Source organism: Perca fluviatilis, chromosome 1 (genome assembly GCF_010015445.1).
Source record: "Perca fluviatilis chromosome 1, GENO_Pfluv_1.0, whole genome shotgun sequence".
Classification (NCBI taxonomy): Eukaryota; Metazoa; Chordata; class Actinopteri; order Perciformes; family Percidae; genus Perca; species Perca fluviatilis.
Genome location: NC_053112.1, coordinates 22,389,727 through 22,408,653, shown reverse-complemented (window position 1 = coordinate 22,408,653; position 18,927 = coordinate 22,389,727). Strand labels below are relative to the sequence as shown.

The window sequence follows — 18,927 nt, the reverse complement described above, 5'->3', positions numbered from 1 at the left end:
TCTGATCTTACAATTTTTATTGACAACATTGGTTTTACTGAAGAGGTGTTGGCAGATAACAGCAGTGCGAGCTACAGAAGTGTGGAACTCACCTGTAGATTTGTGGAACGAGATATTAACACAAATGATTTCTGTCTGTCAGTCTGTACTTGTGTGTATTAGTTCGTTTATCTACCAGTCAATTCACAGATAGTTAATGGAAATAATTTTGGTCATTGATCATTCTTGCCCAAGTGGCCAACGAAATCAGTTATTGCAGGTACTGATAAGTATTATCAGCTAAATGTACTCAAAGTATGAAAAGTAAAGTATCCATTGTGCAAACATATGTTGTTATATCTTGATATGTCATTGGATTATTATTACTGATGCATTTACGTGTAATTAGAAGTTTAATGTTGTAGCTGATGGAGCTAATCTTAAATATAAGTGGGAAGTTTTCTGCAAAGCATATTATCCTATTTATAATAGAGCTTAAAAAATAAACAATATACATACAATATACCTCAAAAGTATACTTAAGTACTGGAATAAATATGTGACTATTCTGTCCACATGCATGTCTCTGTCTTCTTTTTGTTTGTGTCTGTTTTCTGTGTGTCCAGGCTGTGTGGGCGACTGTATCAACAAAGCGGCATTAATGAGCTTATTATCCGTCCTATTTGGTCTGTCAGCTGTTAAGGAATTTGAATCCAGCTAATTATTATGCTGTTCAAACAATAATTAATCAGTTTGCAACAGATTGATGTACACAGCTGAATAATTACTGAGCCAATAAAGATGATAAATATATATCTCACAGGAAATATGTTTGTCAAAATCTGCTGTTCCTTGGCTTAAAATTGACAAACACGTAGACGTGTGGCCACGGTAGCCTGCACACACGGACACACACACATACAGAATATACACAGACACACACACACACGCACACATGCACGCTCATTACATCTTTCTGAGGGACAGTCCGTTAAAACCACCCACTAGATACTCTCATCTGCACACACACTCTGTAAACACACAAGCTTTCAACCCAAATCCAAACTCTCTTTTCCTTGCTGTCTTTTGATTGTGTTCTGTTTCATTTTTCTAAGGGCTCTCAGAGGGACAATTTGCCCGCCAAAACTTTGGCACAACAGTTTTGCTGACGTACACTTTGTTTGTTTGTTTGCACTTTTTGCTTCTACTGTATGTAGAAGTGCTATCTTCGCCTGGTTTTTTTCTTCAGACATCTGTGCTGTCCCCATTCAGCCTCGGATTATAGGCCTATAACTATAGGTGTGTTTGGTATACATGTGTGTGTCATTTATATGTACATGCATAGTCACGTATCTCCCACTGTGTTTATGTCTGGAAATAAGGAAGCTTTTCGTTGAATTTGTGTGTAAGTGCGAGCTCGCCTACAGATGTTGAGACAAAAACTCCTCTCTTTGTGGTACTTTTTCATGTTTCCTGGCGCAGCTCTTAAAGGAAGCTGCTATCCTTTTCAAGTGGGAGAGGAGGAGGATGCATCCAGCGTCTTTAGTCATGCGGACAGATCTCCGCTGGGCTTTTCACATCAAGGTGGAGTGGAGCCTGTTTTCTGTTTGCCTCAGATGTGCTGCATTCTCAGTCTGTCTCTCTCTGGAAAGAAATCTCCCCTAATGTGCCAATACTTAAGATTAGCAGGGTTCAACCTTGGGAGACCATAGTGATGAAGAGCTGATGTGTATTTATATAATAGCATCGTATCAATTTAGAACAATAAGAAGATCTAAATATGTAGCCTATTGTATGTGTGTATGAATCGCTGTTTAACTCCAATATTGTAAGATGGAGATATGATTTATCTTTGGTAAGTAGTAAGATGCCTTCAGACATAGCTACTTGGAGAGTGGGAGATAGAGAGAAAAAATAATAAATAAAATAAAGCAAGAGAGGACATGAGGGAGCGATGAAGGAAGAAGGGAAAATGAAAGGTGGTGGTAATAAGCTGTAAGGGAATTAGAAGAGGAAATAGAGGGTGAAAAAGACAAGAAATGGAGAAGGAAGGAAGGAATAAGGAGAGGTGGAGATCGGCGCCACAAGAGCGTCCTCTCAATAATGCATATAAAGCCCCAACGTGAGCCAGAATAAATAAAGTTGTGCATAAATAAAAGAGCCACTCAAAAAGAACTGCAAATCAATGACAGATGCCCTAGGTGAGCGGTTGAGAGAAAATCCCTCTCCCCCTCCTCCTCCACCCCCTCTTTTTTTCTCCATTTCCTTTAGTATTAAATAAGAGCCAGGCTGTGTGTGGCTTAAAGCAGTGTGTAAGAATAAGCTGTGCAGATAACCTCTAAGGAGCTGTGTGTGTGTGTGTGGGTGGGTGTCGTGTGTGTGTGTGTGTGTGTGTGTGTGTGTGTGTGCGCATGTGTGTGCGCACCTGTGTGTGTGTGTGTGTGTGTGTGTGTGTGTGTGTGTGTGTGCATGTGTGTTGTGTGTTATTGTTGTTAGTTCCATTAGAGCTGTTACAGATGTGTGTATTTGGGTACATTTCTTCCGACTTTGTTCTCTTGCCCACCTTCTCCACTGTTATCTCTTCTCTAACCATGTTTCCTCCTCACCTATGCCTCTCTATACTATGCTCCTCTTTCCAACTCTTCTTCTATCATCCTCCATCTCTTTGCCTGCCCTCCTTCTCTCCAACTTATTTCATAACTAGCCTGGGTGAGGCTGGCTAAAACTGATAAGGATCCCCTCAGGGAGCTGCAGTAATAAGGTAGAGAACGAGTGAGCGTGAAAAAGAGAGAAGACCGATTTTAAAAGAAGTCTTTCAACAGTGGTAGTCTTGGTACAATGTGGTACTTGGGGTCATAAAGTGGTAAATGAAATGTTTGCTAAAGTGCAACCTTCAGGTGTTCTTTAAAAGGCACAAACACCAGTAAAATGAACTAACTATGACAATGTTTGATTAAGGCCTAAAGGAACATAGACTGTCACTATTTTCTCTGGGATTGTGTCATTTTTCAACACACAAAATACAGAACTATCAGAATACTTTGAAAGATAACAAAATCACATAAAGAGGCTTTAAAGTTCTTATCCTTAACATTTCAGTCTCGGTTGATTTAGGGCATGCATGGTTACCATGGTAAATTACCAATTACCAATTAATACTTAACCAAACACTTGTGGAGCAGCTTCTTTGTGAGGAATACAACAGAAGAGCAACTGGTGTACATTGTCTGTCAACAATGCAATCAACCAAACTCAAAGAAATCAGTACAAACACAATGTCACGCGATTGGGCGGAGGACGGGGAAAAAAAGTGCTCTTAAAACAAAACAGAAAATCTAGCTCTTCATGAGCCCTATCATAACTAGAAAACCCAAAACTACTGCAGCCATGCCACTAGTCCAAAAGGTTTGCCCTGGACATATTAGGCGGAGAGCCTGAGAGTCTCTCACTCTCAGCATGTGCCACACAAAAATAACTCCCCAATTGTCCTTCATTCTCCCAAGATGAGGAGATCAGCTCCAGGTGTGTGTCTTCCCACACAGAGGCTGCTCTCTCCCTTGCCACTGCCTGCTGCTCTGTGGCCGCTGTGTGAGCGACTGGCCAGCCAGCGAGCTTGTTATCTCCACAGGCAATTGTGGAGCTTTTCAACTCTGAAAAGGCCGATAACCACAGGTTCCTGTTAATCTTGTAATGGACATTTGTGTTGTTTGATATAGCAAATCATCCGTCAAATGGGAAATTTAAAGCCTCTTTGTCTACTTTGTCTTTGTCTAGAGCTCACAGAGGGGCTAGGAGTGTGACCGGCCAGTCTCATCAACTCTGACAATGTTGCAGCACATTTTCAATTTGCCAACTATTTTCAGAAACCTGCCAATATTTAAAAATTCTCAAGAGTGAATTTTGTGATAAAATAGCATACGGAAACTGTAGGTTTACCCCCCATTTGTGTCCCTTGATGCACAAAAGTGTCAGTCCAAAAGCAATACATGCCAAACAAAGCTTTTCCTTGTAAAAGCAGTTTATGTGTTTCTAATCATTGTAGCAATTTGTCACAACACATTCTGAGAAAAGGGAAGCCTGACTCTTGTTAAATGTGCCCTCTGAAAAGCATCAAAACAAATACATTTCAAAATAAAACGCAGGGTCCAATCAGTCACCAGTGAGGATTTAAGAAGCATCATTTGCTTAATGACTCTTTCCTCTTATCTTGTTTTAAAGCAAAAGAATAATTGCTTTAAAACAAAAAAAGACAGAAAACCAGAGAGAAAGGATGATGAAAGACAGCAAACAGCTAAGAACCGGAAGAGAGGCTGGCCATGAGCTTCCCTCTGCCCAGTGAGGGTGCTCAGCAGGAGGGCTGAGGATATGAAGAGACCCCTTTGAAAATCATGGGAGCGAGAGTGTCTTTTAACATGCATCCAACACCTCCTGTCTGATGTCTGAATCATCCTTGAATGCCTGTCACTTCACACACTGACCAGATCACATAACAAGAAAGCAAACAAGCCAGACAGCAAGTAAGCAATAAAGAAAGACAGAAAGTGCCAATTACCTACAGGGGGCCATCATGTGAACAATAGTAAACTGAAGTGTTGAAAGAGTCAGACCCAAAAAATCCCCCCTAAACAAAGACCATGTTAAGTTGTACTGTTTCCTCTGTCTTCCTCTCTATGTTGCGTTTCTCAAAGTTGGTCAAATGTATAAAGCAAATACAGCCTATAGACAATGATACACAGCATTAATGAGTTCAACAGAACCCAAATAGGAACTTTGTGTTAGAACGTAACATTTGCATTTCTTTCTCCCAAGAGTCTCATTTTGAATCCTGTTAGTGGCAGCTCTGCCCACTTGAGCGTAAAACTTTTGTCCTAAAACTACCTGATGTATTAGCACTCTAAACACCATGCAGCACAGAAACACATTTTATGGTAATACGAATTGGCAATTGTGTCAGTTAGTCCTGACATAGCTTTTTTTATTACATTATTACATGTCATTTAGCTGACGCTTTTATCCAAAGCGACTTACAATTGCTATATATCAGAGGTTGCACGCCTCTGGAGCAACTAGGGGTTAAGTGTCTTGCTCAGGGACACATTGGTTAATGTACCGCAGTGGGAATCAAACCCAGATCTCCCACACCAAAGGTATGTGTCATGTCCACTGCGCCATCACCAACACCTTTTCTGTCGGTTCTTATCGTACAGAGTTTGTACCTTGTGCTTTTTACTGCCTTAAAGCTATAGTGCGTAGTTTCTGTCTCCCCCATGAGGAATTCTAAGTAATGACAACAAAACGATCGTGCATCCACATGATACAAGCCGTCGGTGATCGTGCACCACCCCCACCCCTCCTCCACGCAGTTACTTGTAGCCAAGGAGCACATGGAGGATTAAAAAAACGCGATGGACTCTTCAGAAGAGGTAATTATCTTCACTCGATTTTCGGTGCGTGAAAGTCGCCGGACGACACCATTTGAACATAACCATACTGAGAAATACAGAGAGAGTTTTGTCGAGGCTTAAATGTAACGGACGTTAATATAAAAAAGTTACACACTAAAGCTTTAATATTTCAGTCAATAGGGTAGGCCTACAGATTATTGCCCTCTAACTTGTGCCAGCAGTGGTTGCCACTAGCAACAGAATGTTCAACCATAGACTGTAAAAAATAATGGAAGGAGCTTGAAAGTGAAGCCAATGCGGAAGTGCAATCTATCTAATTTCCAGCAGGGGGCAACTCCATTGGTTGCAAAAAGAAGTCCCATTGCATAGAAGTCTATCAGAAAATCTATCAGAAAGTCTACTTCACATTTAATTTATTACCTCAGTAAACATTTTACTAACGATTTTATGGTCTCAGTTGTTATTTTAAGTCTTATTCAATAAATTATGATGTTCATTTTGTAAATTAGGACCCCATTTAATTTGAAATTGACGATAAAGCAGGGATGCTTCAGGGTGTGGCTACACGCCAACCTGTCAATCATGACAGAGGTCCTGTGTACATTAAAATAGCCGTTGTTTATGTTTCCCCTCCCCCAGCTCCACGTTATTGTATGCGTTACATAAGTCCCTCATTTTTACAGTCTATGTGTTCAACTGAAACCCACTGCTAAATCATTATAGGCTAATGTGTAACAATAGGGACAGAGTGGAAAAACTAACTGCAGTTAGTTAATCACTGGAATGTCAGACCGTCCTCACCAAAAAAACATCTGTATAGTCGATTGTACAAGCAGTTTTATCACAACCCATATTTACTTTTGTTGTTAGGCAATGACCACTAGTGGCTGTAGTAGTTATGGCGAGTGCAAAGAAGGAAGTAGTATAAAGAGCGCCAAGGTCCATGTGGGAAGGTCCGGGTGGTGGATCTGTCAAATAAACACAGGACTTTTACCCAGGAGGCTGCTGTTTGTGTCCTGTGTGAAACCAATAGTCAACGCTGACTTTTTTAAGTTAACCAACGCAACTTACATCCGTAACAAACTTTAACCCCAACCCAAGTGGTTTTCCGTTTCACAACCTTAGTAGTGTTTAAAGCTGTGACCGTTTCACAATGTTAAAGTGATGGTTCGTAGTAATTTCACCCTAGGGTCCTTTGCACCATGACCTCGAGCCAAACAACCCTCCAGAAGGTTTTTTCAGCTTGGTCTAACATTGGACGAGTTAGCGTGATCAACTGAATAGCTTAGTGCAGGTGCCAATGGATCCACGTTTGTATCTCGTAAACGACCCCACTAATAATGCCCGAAATGATACCAAACTTCTACAGTAGTACAAATAGGTTATGCACTCATAAAATGATGGATTGGAAAGTTTGTAAGTATACCAGAAGTATATGCAAATAACACTTGCCTGTTGACTTCTGCTCTCTGCTGCTACTGCTACTGGCAGTAAGACGAGTGCTTAGGGACGTCTACAAATTACAATACCGAAAAGAGATACAACAACAATATTTATTAATTTAACTTTTTTTTTTAAGTAAGTGCTGTAGTATAACTAGCAGGAGACAAGTTATAATTGAGGTAAGTTTGGAGACATTAACTTATTTAATCATTAAATTAATAAATATTTTTGTTGTATCTCTTTTCGGTGTTGTAATTTGTAGACGTCCCTAAGCACTCGTTTTACTGCCGGTAGCAGTAGCAGCAGAGAGCAGAAGCCAGTTTGGTATCATTTCGGGCATTATTAGTGGTCTCATTTACGAGATACAAACGTGGATCCATTAGCGCCTGCACTAAGCTATTCAGCTGATCATGCTAACTCGTCCAATGTTAGACCCAGCTGAAAAAAGCTTCTGGGGGGGTTGTTTGCCTCGAGGTCATGGTGCAAAGGACCCTAGGGTGAAATTACTCTGAACCATTACTTTAAATACAACGGTCATACAGTATATGTTGTTTTGGGAGTCACTGGCAAATTCTAGTCTGTCTTTTACGTATGAGGACGTGTAGGGAATGTAGTGAACATCCCAGATGGACAGGGTAAGAGGATTTACAAGAAGATTTTTTAAAAACTATAAAATTTGAGAACATGAGTGTAAAAGCTCAAGTGATTGTTTCAACCCAGGTAACACTTTTTCCTCTTAATAAAATTTCACACCAAGCTCAAAGCATGTTCATGACCTATTTTGAGTAGTGACCTCTGGTTTATGAAACATTGGAGCAAGACATGTTTTCATGTGTGCCTCTCAAAAAATAGATGTGGGTTTTAATTATGTTATGAATCAGAGGGTGTGTGTGTGTGTGTGTGTGTGTGTGTGTGTGTTATTATTCATGAGTAGACCCAGAGGATCTACAGCAGAAAGGAGCTTTGATCAGCCCAAGGCAACATGGACAGAAAAGTGGTGGATTATGTTGGAGCAGTCAGACTGGAAACAAACACACATATACACACACAGTAGACAATTATAGTGGCCTAGGTTTGCCATGTTAAATTGGAAATATAAATATATAGTGTATACACTGTAAATGTAACTTAAAAATAAAAGCATTGTCATGTAAACCTCAGGAGATGTGTGATTGACGTTGGAGATTGTGTAGACAGGATGGGACACAAATAGCCCAGTTATACTGAACATCTCTACATGACAGGACAGATGGATACAAGGCGATTGCTTGGAAGCAACAAGCTGCAACTGGGGACACAGTAAGCCAATATAAATGATAACCAAATATATTTATATTTATTTTCCATACAGCATATATACATTATAGTCTCTAAGCATTTAGGTATATACTGGAGAATAATATCAGTTTTTATGAGTTAAGAACATTCTGAAGGGATAATTGGGGGACCTGTGCTTTGCTGATATCCAATCCGTTTTTTGTAGTTGTTTTTCTCTGTTTTGACTTTTACTTTTGTTCTGTTAAAACTCAAGTTGTTCTTTATTAGTATTAGATTTGTCCCGAAAGTCGATCCCTCTCCTAGCTGCCAAAACATTTAAACACCAGTGAGTTCTTGTTCAGCTTTTCTGTCCTCAAGCTGTTTTTATCAAAACTTTACCCATCGATTGGATCATGCAAAACTAGGCCTGTAGCGACGCATCAACGTCAAAATTACGTTGATACGTCAACGTCATATTTTTGCGTCAACGCATCACCACAGCTCGCCATACACACGTGGGAGAGCAAAACATTGCAGAATGGAGGACGAAACAGCAACCTCCTCACAGAATTCCCAACAAAGCCCTGCAAAAAGCCCCAATAAAAGAAAAAGTCCTAAAAAAAACAGCTCACCCTAAATCATCAAAGGTATGGGAATACTTCAAATTTAGTCCCAAACGTAAAGGTGTGTATGTAGTTATCATCTAATGTTGGCTTGAATGGTAGCTAGCTTACGGCTGGAGAACACAGCTATCTATAGTAGCTAACGTTAGCTAACGTGAACGTTAGCTACTAACCTAGCACGAACAAACTCCACAGAGAGCTAAAATGCGTTGATTAGCCTAGCACCACCAAAGTGCACAGCTGCTAGATCTAGCTAACGGTAGCAAGCAGATTGCAGTAGCTTTTAACGTTATCTATCTAACGTTAGCTAACTTATGAGTCACGACTTAACGTTAGTTAGCGTTAACTCATGCTGTGGTCGTTTACGAGTCAAATACATAACATTAGACTAACGTTAGCCAGCTTAAACAGGCTGGCCTTTCATTTTGTATAACAGTAAAATAATTTTATTTATTTTATTTTGTGTAAAGCAGAAGATTTTCTGCTGTGCAAAACTGTTGTTTAATGAAGTATATTATTAAGAATTTTTTGGTATTTATTTGAGATACATTATGGTTTTTATTAATCGAGCAACAGAAAAATAATCCTTATATTAATCGTCCAATTAGTCGTTATATTAGTCAACTAATCGATAAAATAATCGCCCGATTAATCATTTAATAAATAATCGTTTACCCCCAGCCCTATGCAAAACGTCATAATTTATTAAAAGGTGCAGTATGTAAGACTTATAAAACTAACTTTCTGTCATATTTGCTGAAACTGACCCTATGTTCTAGTAGAACTACATGAAGCAGGTAATTTAAAAAAAATAAATCCGGCTCCTCTGGCACCACCTACAGCCTGTAGTGCAATTTGCAAAAATCCACAGCTCCCTGTTCAGATGCACCAATCAGGGCCATGGGGGGTGTTTAACTGCGTGTCAATCACTGCTCATGCACACGCATTCATTCTCCCTTAAGGCGCTGACACAATAACCCGATAATCGGCCGTTGGACAGTCTGGAGAGGTCGGTGACTCGAGTCTGTTCCGTGTGTTCCGTGCCGTCGTCCGTCTGAGGGGCCATCGGCCTTCATTTTGGCCGATGTGACATGTTCAGTCGGAGACAGGGCAGTCGGGACTCACCCGGAAATGGCGAGCGGAATGAGCTAGAATGACTAGAGTCTCTCAAAATCTGACGAAAACCTTTTAAACTGACCTTTTTTTGATCTGAAATGAAGACAGATTCAGCAACTGCATGGCCTATTTCTCGCTTAAAATGTTTTCAGAAACACGTTTCAGTGAATTATTTTAGTACAATATGAGATCGTATTCTGAACAAACCGCCATCACAGTCTGGCTTTGAATTTCCGGAGAAAACAAACCCACGTGACGCGTTCGTCCAATCAGCTGCCGGTTTTCATTTTTTGGGCAACAATACAGATTAGCGCCGCCTGCTGTTATGGAGACATATTACGTCTTGTCTCTTCGGTGTGTTCTGAGGAACTTTTTTGACCAACTCGGCGAGACTGATCAGTCCGACTGGCTTTTCTGCCGACGGTTGGCCGTCTGGTTGGTGTGTAACCGCCTTTATGGGGGTAGGGGCTTAGGAGAGTTTTGGGCTTTAGCAGAAAGGGGGGAGGGACTGAGAAGTTGTCGATGTTAAAATTTTTGGCTAAGTCCTGGATCTTTGCAATCCTACCTACAGCAAATTTAAGTTGCAAAAGGAGATAATGTACAGTAATGGCAAGTGCCCACTATAGGACTTTAGCCATGATTTTCTGCTCATGAATAGTTTTTGGAGCTCCCCGACCAAAGCCCCATATCGGAGGCAAATCAGCATTAGCTCGCATGCACATGCTTAAACGTGAGGTGTAAACTGTTCATAAATGCGAGATGAGAGGCTCGCTGTTCACCTTGCACATATCACAAAAAAAAAATCCCTTCAAGTAATTGAAGTTTGTGGTTTTTTTATAGATCTATTCATATTTCATATTAGGTTTATTCATTATTGGGTAAATCCTTGCTCATGTGCATATATATAATTGTAGTATTCTAGTGTATGTGTATATGGATGCAGAATTTGTCATACATTTACATACTTCTATACTATTTTCATCCCGATTTTATATTAATTTAACTTAACTTTTGCGTTCCTTTTGCTGTAGGGAGGGGGGGTGGATGTGCTATGTACGACTGTTCCGTTCGTGCATGCTGTCTGCTCGTGTTTCTTTTTTTTGTTGTTGCTGTACTTGCCTTTGTTGTAAAGAAAACAAAAACCCAATAAATACATTATTGAAAAATAGTGTCTGAACAGCAGCGGGCCGAACCATTCAGCATCCGGTGAGGAGACGGATGTTTCGTCCAGCAACCTCCCAGGTCATTTTGTAAGTGCCTGCCCTTTTCCAAACAGTTTCAAATGACGGCTTCTTAGATCGTTCTGTGTAACAAACCATCAGGCACGTCAGGTTAGCTCGCTGGTGCCTCGCAGACACATTCCAGATAGTAGGCTAAGTATCCGGAGCTGCCGGGGAGCTACAGCCATTGACAGCGCAAGACACAGGCTGAGGGGAAACCAGGGGGAGGGGTCTCCTGTACTTGATGTGTTGCATTTGCCAACACCAAAGTTGTTGTTGCACATTAAAAAAACAAGCTATAAATATTAATGTGTGGAAACAGGCTATTTTGTGAACACTTGCCAATGACAACACCCCTTAAAAAAGCTCTGTCTGAACTTTCTTTTTCTTCTTTGTTTTATCGCTGCAAATCAGCCAAGGGGTTTATTTCTACCAAACGAGAGTGGTGATTGTTGTTTCTGACGACTTTGAATAAAGTGTGTTTTACGATGATAAAATTACTGTCTATTTAAATGGTGGATTTGCATATTCAGGGCGGTTTAATGCTAAACAAAAATTATCTTACTCTTTAACAAAAAGGTCGACCTCTGTAGGGATCCTTTCCATAGTGTTGTCAGACACTTAGAATAGTAATTTGAGCATGTCAGTGGCAAAACAAGTACTTTTAGTGGACGTTAATTGAAGGTGCACAATTGCCCATTAACTTACATTGCAGCTTGTTTCGCCACTGCTGAATGCAGCGATCTTGCTTCATACTCGATCAATTTCAAAAGTTGTTCTTCCCATCAATCACTTAGACACAAAAACATAGAAAAATAGGGTTGACAAAAAGTTACCTTTTTCGTGATTTAAGTAGCCTATCAGTTTATTCTGGCTTTTCTAACTTGTTTTGGCTCTAACACCCCCAAAAACTTGGCAATTTTAGTAACCAAACTAAACTTTTCACACAACTATAGCAAGTGTTTGTTGATATCAAGGTTACATTTTTATTGTTCTTGTTTTTGTTTTTTTGAAGGCTAAAAGCCTTAAGCTATTCACAACCGTTCATTTTCATTCATTTAAAGTTGAAATTTTACAGTCTTTTGAGGTGACCCTGCCTCATATTTGCTTCAGGCACAGAGTTGTTGTAATTGATGCAAACAATAATGAAACTCATTGTAGGTTAAATACTAAACTTTGTTTTTTATTAAAGCCTTGTCAGTCTATTTCTTCCATTCCTTCTATTACAAATTTAAGCCTTCCATTTTCCATTTTCTTTATTTAAAAATGGCAACACATGTCAACATTGAATTTACACTCAAATAACATACTTCATCATCTTATGCTTTCATGAGTTTTACTTTGTGTAGTCTGTACCTCCAAATTGTGTATACTACACATAGAAACATGTATGTCTTTTTTTCTATAATAATATAATTAAAATCATATAATTATAGTTAAAACAATTGTATGTTTGCCAACATGCACTCATATTTGCTTTTACTCACAATGAGAATAACATAAGCACCATAAGCAGCATTCATTTTATTAAAATTAAATTATATGAGAAAGCGAGTAAACCTACAATATACCAACCAACGTAAAATACACACACAGAAAACTGAAAAATATGAACATAGATATTGCTCCCTCTCATACGCCTTCCTTCATTCTTCCCATAAACCATGAAACAGTCGCTTTTTCCCAGTATGAACTATCTTTGTATATTGACAGAATGGGCAGTTTTTTCTGTTCTGTTCTGTCTATAATCACTGTGTGAAACCTCCAGGCGATAGTCTAAACCCCCAAAGTGCAACAAATGATTTTACCTGAAAGCAGGTACAGATTTCTTACAGTTCCACTAACATTTAAAATTCTTTCACTCAAAGAAACTGTCACGGTGCAAGTGAGAAACATAAACAGATCTACAGCATCTCAGAGAGTATGGAGTCATCAGAGAATTTCCGAACAGCACCCTTACCTTCAGGTTTAGATCCTCTGCGTCAACATCATCCATTCCATTTGCTTAAACCTTTGCCAGCACACATGTGATTTTACTCTCTGTACAGTTGTGAGGAGCAGTTAACCATAGTCCTCATAAATCCACCGAATTTAAAATTCCAACACGAAGAAAGCGGAAGGAAACTGAAAAGACATGCATCCGGCAGAATTTCCTGCAGCCCCGGAGCAATCCCAGTGGAAGTGGAACGCGAAGGATATAGACTATAGCCTATGGGTGACGTTACGGAGACTATGTCCATATTCTATACAGTAGGCATATTTGGTTCAACTTTGACATAAGTAGTGAAGGAATTTCAGTAAACATGGTGTGAAATAAGTCAAACTGTATGTTCAGGCTCCAAAGCAAATTGAGATGCAATTTGATGTAATTCACCCAGGGTGGCGTAGCAAATTGAAAATGAGCTGAATGCATCTTAACAGACAAACAGCTGTTAAACACACAAGCCCATGCATCATTATTAATGTTATTAGATAAACAAAAAGACACATTGTGGTACTGCCTTTCCCATAATGTGTTGCAGTTTATGCCTGCTGTTACCTCATCTATGATTGACAGCCTTTTAGGCAGCTGCCTGACAGGCTTTATTGAGGTAACAAAAGGCTCTTTTTCTATCTTGTAATTTGACATTCTTAAAAGTTATTTGCATACAAAATGATTACAAGATGTTCAGTTCAGATTTGCAGAGCTGATTTCCACAAAATGCCTTACCACACAATGACCACATTTATAGTACGTAAGATTTAGAAGGGAATTGTCTTCTGTTTGCAGAATTTGGGTTTAGACTGGTATTGTGGAAAATTAATATTGGAATATCATTCCTCCCTATGAGACAAAGTCAACCACCTGAGACAGCTCATTTTCTGTTACAGTATCCTTCATATTCACTACACTTCGCTCCCAGCCCTTTGCAATCCCTGGAGGTTTCTCAGGCAGAGACGGGAAAAAGATCTGAATCCTGCAGAGCTGACGCCAAGAAACATTGAACTCCAGTTTCCCTTCATATGCACCTAGTTGATCTTTTCAGAGTGGTGTCTGTAATCCCAATGTGTATTTTCTCTGCTGAAGTTTTCTACACCATCTTTGACATGCTTGGCACTGTCTCCTTGCTTCCTCATTTGCCTGAGGACTGTCATTCCCCCTGGACAAACATACAGACAAGATCTCACTGCTTTAAAGGAACACGCCGACTTATTGGGAATTTAGCTTATTCACCGTAACCCCCAGAGTAAGACAAGTCGATACATATCCTTCTCATCTCCGTGCGTGCTGTAAAGCTGTCTGACGTCTCCAGCGGCATCAGCCCATCACAGAACAGGCAGGTGAATGGTTCCACTAATCCTACTGCTCCGAATAAGTGACAAAATAACGCCAAAATGTTCCTATTTACGTGTTGTGATTTGTAGAGTCACAGCGTGTACAAAAAACAACGTAACATGAGACACAGCCACCTTCTAACCGTAAACAAACCAGGAACTATATTCTCAGGCGGAAGAATATAGTTCTTGGGCGGAGTGATATGCTCGCAGTAAGCCTGTCTGAGAATATAGTACCCGGTTTGTTTACGGATAGAAGATGGCTGTGTCTCATGTTACATTGTTTTTTGTACACGCTGTGACTCTACAAATCACAACATGTAAACTATATTAACGGCCCTTGTCACTTTCTGTCGAACAATTGAATAGTAGGCTAGTTGCCACAAGCAATCTGTTACCTGCAGGATCTGTGCTGGGCTAAGCTAATGCTGGAGCCGTCAGACAGCGTTACAGCACGCATGGAGATGAGGAGGGTATGTATCGACTTGTCTTACTCTGGGGGTTACGGTGAATAAGCTAAATTCCCAATAAGTCGGCGTGTTCCTTTAAGCTACATTTTTTTTCTTTTGATGCTGTACTCTGAGTGTGTGTTTTACTTTGTTGATTCTTTGTCAATTTTGGAACAGTATTTTCTTTACCTCGGTTGAGACGCTAACTTCTCCTGTAGGATTATAGTAGGATTATGCCCCCCATACCATTTTCAAATCCTAAACAAAAAGTCTCTGTGACTTTATTTAGACTTATTTCTAACTCAGCAACAGATGTTCCTTTTGTTTGTCAATCAAAACTTGACTGTCAATTTACATTTGGTAGCTTATTTATTACGTTACCAGCAACATGTGTTGTTATTTTATTGTAGTTATTCTTACATTAAATAAGAATGGTAAATGGACTGAACGTCTGAGGCTGGAGGAAAAGATACTGAGTTCTCAGTGAATAGGACAGGTGGATGCTGTTAATCTCTCCACCCTCCACCTCTCCTCTTAGTATTTGTGAGAAAATACGGTTTGGGTGGTTAACCATTATGTACTTCGTCACCAAAGCTGTGATATTCAGTTCAGTGTTGGCCCCAACAGAGAATGTGATGGCAGCTCAATAATATGGGTAATAATGGAGAAATTCTCTGGCAGCTGTTGAGATGACTTTCACTGAGCAAAGCAGGAATCGAGTGCCATTTATCGCGAATGTTGGCTTCAGAACACCCACCTCCTGTCTCTCCTCTGCTGTTCTAGGGAAGGTGAGTTTGTCAGCAGATACAGCAAAGCTTTTACTGCTTTAGCAGCTGTGGAAACAGAAGAGTCATTGAGATCCAGGCAACCACCTGGCACTTTAAGGAAGCTCCCTGTGGCACAGCTACGTTACAGGCCTCCAGGCATAATTGCACCTTGCTGCCCTCACAAGATGACATTCATCCAAAGAGAGCACCACTGAAATATTTTGGCACTCAGGATGTGGTACTTAAAAAAGATGGCTTAATAAGAGCGGATTTAAGGTCATTATCATATAAAGAGATCCGTGCAACCACCAGACTTCAAATTCATTTCCAGAACCAATTATTCTTTGTAAGGCAGCCATTGTTGAAAATGTTTTGCCCTTATAAAGTATAGGGACTTCATCATTGCAACAGTTAGTGGCAAAGTCAAACAAGGGCAATGCTTGGTTCAATGACAGTGCAGATGTCCAGGGTCGTGGGGACCTGGAGGTTTGTTTGTTGCTGCATGTTCTGCAGGTGACGACCCTCAGAAATAAAACTGAGAATTTACTGACATGAAATGTCAGCTGTAATATTTAAAGCTGCACAAATACATTTTTTTATGTTACTGTAACAAATGGAGTGAATAGCTGCAGTATTTTGAATGTCCAAATACGTTACAAATAAAACTGCAGTTTAAATATCCTTATGAAGCAAGGAAGCATGACTGGAAAACAACTGTACAATAAATTACAATTCAGACTCACTCTGGAGCAATCAAAACCAGCAAGAATATGGGTTTTCTTTCTTCCTGACCTATTAAGGAAAAATTTGTCCTTGTGATGGGGCTCTTGTGAATCCCTCAAGGAGTCCCAGTGCTTCTCTGATTCCCCGCAATTGTCAGATTGTCCTTCATTCAGACAGAAGCTCTGAAGTACATAGACACATTTTAGCACGTTGGAAGGTATGCAAGGAATGACAAATGTCGAGATTTAAAATCAAAGAATTTACCATTACCTTAGCTCCTCCCCCCATAGTTACTGTTGCTATGCCTGTCAGGCTCTCAGTTCCAATGCAGCTAGTATTTGTACAGTTTACCACAATTTACCAATCAATTCAATTTGTTTTTGTCCTTAATTTTTAACAAAAACAGCCGCTTAATTTTTTTCTGGAAGCAATTGTGAAAAAGTTAAAACGGCACTAAAAGATAGGCTATAGAGCTGCTGTCAATTTAGCTGCATCTCCCATGCCAGTAAGTAAATTATCGCCAGTAACAGAACAACCATAGAAAGTACAATTTATTAATTTATTTTACTTGATTATTTTAAAAAGAACCACATATAACACTGCACAACAGTAATGACATAGGCTGACATTAAAAATCACCAAGGATAAAAACACAATAATGTCTGAAGGCTTATTTCCATTGTGGTGAGTTTTCTTAATGTGTTATGATCTATTTGCATGTGTTTTCTTAAGGGGAAATGCGTTGGCCTCTTAGAGCCACCATAGCTTTGCCTTTCAAATGCTACACAAATAAAAGAGAGTTCTCACTGTCTTTGTCAAGAGGTCAAACTCCTTATTAATTAAGCAATCAAGACAGCAAAGACTTATGGTATATGTCCATATACGCATTGTTTTCGCCCCACTTCCCAGCATTGCACGCTAGTGGACTTGCCACCAGCAGTTTCTCTTCAATGACCACCAACAATCAAAGAAAACTGGCTACACCATCCTACAACCCCGATGGCTGCACCTGATTGGAAGAATGCATCACGTACGTCTGTCTGTTCCGATGGTAAAAACCGACCATAATGGCAGCTCGTTTGGAATGCGATCTCTTATTTTACAAAAATAGTTCACCAAAACATGTTTCTGAAAAAATTTTAAGTGAGAAATAGGCTATGCAGTTGCTGAATCTGTCTTCATTTTAGATGAACAACGGTCAGTTAAAAAGATTTTTGTGGGCTTTTGGGAGGCGTCAGGCCAAGCCGGCTGCTACTCAATTGCATGAAGTTGCCTGGATTCAACTTTATGCAAATGAGGGGTGGGCGACTCCGTGCCCCGCTTCTCCAAAGTCCCTGCGACGCTACCAGAATGCATTGCATGGCTGCTCCCATGGAAATGAATGGGAAGCATGGAAATGTCGCTGACAGTGGACACGTACCATTATAGCTGTTTAACTCTTCATGTCCGCCCTTCCACTTAAATAGTCTATGATCTCCAGTCAAAGCACTGGTTGAACATCTATTACACCATTCTCTGGAACAGATTTAATTCCTGGTGACCTATAGTTGATACAAAGAAGAAGAAGTCATTGTCACACTCGCAGTGATAACAAAAATCCCAGATAATAAGATAAGCAGAGACCCAGCTGATAAAATGCTGCTTTGTCCTTTGCTTTTATGACTTCAGAAGCTCTTACTTACTGCTCACAGAAAGCTCTATCCTCCATTAGCGATCATATGAAAATTCAAGTGGGAAATTTCATAACCTGGTTTAGTAACAGTGAATGTATTGGTAATGATCTACCAGTGGTGGAAGAAGTATTCAGATCTTTTACTAGGCCTGTAGCGACGCGTCAATGACATATTTTTTGCGTTGACGCTTCACCACAGCTCGCCACACACACGTGGGAGACCAAAACATTGCAGAATGGAGGACGAAACAGCAACCTCCTCACAGAATTCCCAACAAAGCCCTGCAAAAAGCCCCAATAAAAGAAAAAGTCCTAAAAAAAACAGCTTGCCCTAAATCATTGAAGGTATGGGAATACTTCAAATTTAGTCCCAAGCGTAAAGGTGTCGTTGTTTGCGCTTTTTGCCAAATGGAGTTGGCATACCACACAAGCACAACAGCAATGTGGGAGCATCTGAAACGGAGGCACCCCATTGTCACTCGTGAAGGAGACAATAACAAGTAGTACTAACGTTGGCTAAATTAATTTTATGTTTGCGTAGTGTGTTGTGTAGCTTAAGCTCTGCGCACTTCGGTGGTGCTAGCTAACTATCTTAGCTCTCCGTGCAGTTTGTTCGTGCTAGGTTAATGTTAGGCTAACGTTAATTTTAGCTAGCTACTGGCGCCTAGACAGCTGTGTTTAGCTAACGTTAGTTATCATCTAATGTTGGCTTGAATGGTAGCTAGCTTACGGCTGCATAACACAGCTATCTATAGTAGCTAACGTTAGCTAACGTGAACGTTAGCTACTAACCTAGCACAAACAAACTGCACAGAGAGCTAAGATGCGCTGGTTAGCCTAGCACCACCAAAGTGCAAGCAGATTGCAGTAGCTTTGTACAGTAGAGATTTATGTTGGGACTGTAAAACTGAAAACAGGAATTTTATATTGTGTTAAACACTCTCAGGAATGGCTATAC

General features: G+C 40.0%; 1 long non-coding RNA gene across 1 annotated transcript; it reads right to left on the bottom strand.

Moving 5' to 3' along the window:
- Window positions 1–8,853: 8,853 nt before the first annotated feature.
- LOC120549142 lies at window positions 8,854–18,698 on the bottom strand. The gene is made up of 3 exons (XR_005637340.1): window positions 18,628–18,698; window positions 15,561–15,564; window positions 8,854–8,872 (listed from the first exon to the last, which is right to left on the bottom strand). It is a non-coding gene; the product is annotated as an uncharacterized LOC120549142 (long non-coding RNA).
- Between the last annotated feature and the right edge of the window lie 229 nt (window positions 18,699–18,927).